Raw genomic sequence first — 2,256 nt, 5'->3', positions numbered from 1 at the left:
CAGCCCTTGTGTGGAGACCTGACTCATGAAGGAAGGCAAGTGCAGATAAGGCTTTTTATTTTATTTTTATTTGTTATGAATGTTCTCTGCCCTCCACCCACATTTGCGTACAGTGGTTTATCTCCATAGTCCCAAATCTGAAGCTGCTGTCTGCTCATCTTTGGCTTGATTGAGACCTTGATTCTACTAGAGGACATGACTTCACTTTCTTCCACACCACATGCCAAACAAGCATGTTTGTTTTCTCTATCCTGAGCTATAAATTTCTATTTAAACAACTTTTGAATTTGCATGCATATAAGATCCATGGTAACCTCACATGGACCATTATCCGAGTTGGATGCATTATCCTTTACATTGATGATGTGAGGATTATTCAAGTAAATACTGAAGTACTCCAAGCATCTATGCTGTGAACTTTACATATTTCACATACTTTTGAAAACCAGCCTTTAGTTGATCCTAAGTGCTCATTGTCACAGCTGTAAACATGACCGCTTTCTTCCATGAGGGAGTTTGGTGTCATGGCGTATTTGTTTCCAGGTGGAATGTTAAAGAACGTGGCGCATCTCCCAGAAATCCTATATAATTCCACCAATCAGATGACGACTTGGAAACTCCTGTAATGTTTCCAGTTTTGTGTGCCGTATGCATCAGATGTTCAGCCAGCGATCCGTGGGCATGATGGCTGAGACTAGAATCAACCAGGCACTGATGCCCTCTTCTCTCTCTCTCTCAAGCTCACCTTGAACGGGTTTCCTTTTCTTAAATACTTGGAAATATGCTCTTTATGCATCTCCTTTGAGACATTAGGGTTAAGTGTAAACCACAAAACTCATTCCATGTCTTCCAGGTGAGCTGGGCAGCTGCTTAGATGAGTTGGATGTGATCCTGTCCCGTTCCTTAATGGCAGCTCACTTGTATTCATTGAGGGTTTCATAGGTGAGTGCTCATTCTCCAGAATTATGCTCTTCTAGGCTTGTTTGCTCTTCGAGCTCAAGAGATGTGGAGAGCTTTCTTCAGTAAACTGCCAACTGAAACTCAATTGAATCTTATATATATTCTCTTTACTGGGTTAAGCCAAACTCTCCAAAGCCGCTGGGAATCATGGCCATCCTTCTGTACATCCTGATCAACCAATGATAGGCATGAAATGGGAAAATAGTATGTCAATAATTCAAAATGACAATAGTGAACACTCAACTTTCAGTTAAAGGCAGTTCATCATCATTGAACATCAGTTAAACTGAACTGAGCTGGATGATGACATCACAGAATTCAGTTCAACTAAGCAAGCCAGAGGCGACAGGCGGCAAGGAACCAAAACTCCATTGGTGACAGAATGGAGAAAAAACCTTGGGAGAAACCAGGCTCAGTTGGGAGTTCCTCTGGCCAGACGAAACCAGCAACCATACAGGCTGCAGCAAAGTCACATTGTGCAGAGGACTCAACTGGTTCCTGTGGTCTGGCCCCGGTTGTCTAGGAGACCAGGTCTTCACTGGGGATAACTTGTATTTTGTTTTTGTATAAATGTATTTGTCTTGACTGAGTCATCTATATTTATAACTTGTCTTGTAATGCGATGTGTACATCTAGTGCAGGGAGTGTTGAAATCTCTGTAGTTTAAGCCATGGTTGTTGATTAAGGCTGTCTTGTTGTGGTCATAGAATTTGCCCTTCTATCAGTACTGCCTTTGATTTCAGGTCTGCTTGTGCTCCTTATGCTCTGTTCTGTGGGTCCTCTAAGGTCTATCCACTAAGCTGGTCCTCCAGGGGCTTTTATTAACTGGCATGCTAAGAGGTTGCAGATCTGTTGGCTCTCCAGATGTTCGTCATATGGCTGGAACTCCTAATTCCTCCTTGCTGCTATCTTTCCTGCTTGGAATGTCCTCCAGGTCTACTGACTCGACATTGGCTCACAACTGTGTCAAACCGAACTTGGCACTTTACTCTTCCTCCCTTGGGCTCGTTCTACCAGTGGTTCCTGGACATTATAGTCTTCAACCCAGTGCAGCCCGTCCTTCTGTCTGTTTCAATGCACCATGTGTAGACTTTGCAGAGTCTGTTTGTCTGGTATGACTACAGAGGAGTAACTTGCAACACTTATCTGTAGTGATGTCCCTGTGCAGTTGTGTTGCTTAACTTTTAAAATGTAAGTAATTTTTGAATAAAATTTGTATGAATGTTTTTTTTTTTTGGTTGAACAATCTGCCTAGGGCTGAGTTAGGGCTGAGTTAGGGCTGAGTTAGGGCTGAGT

This window comes from Sinocyclocheilus anshuiensis, unplaced genomic scaffold (assembly GCF_001515605.1).
Source record: "Sinocyclocheilus anshuiensis isolate Anshui unplaced genomic scaffold, SAMN03320099.WGS_v1.1 scaffold2668, whole genome shotgun sequence".
Classification (NCBI taxonomy): domain Eukaryota; kingdom Metazoa; phylum Chordata; class Actinopteri; order Cypriniformes; family Cyprinidae; genus Sinocyclocheilus; species Sinocyclocheilus anshuiensis.
This window is presented reverse-complemented; position numbering follows the sequence as displayed.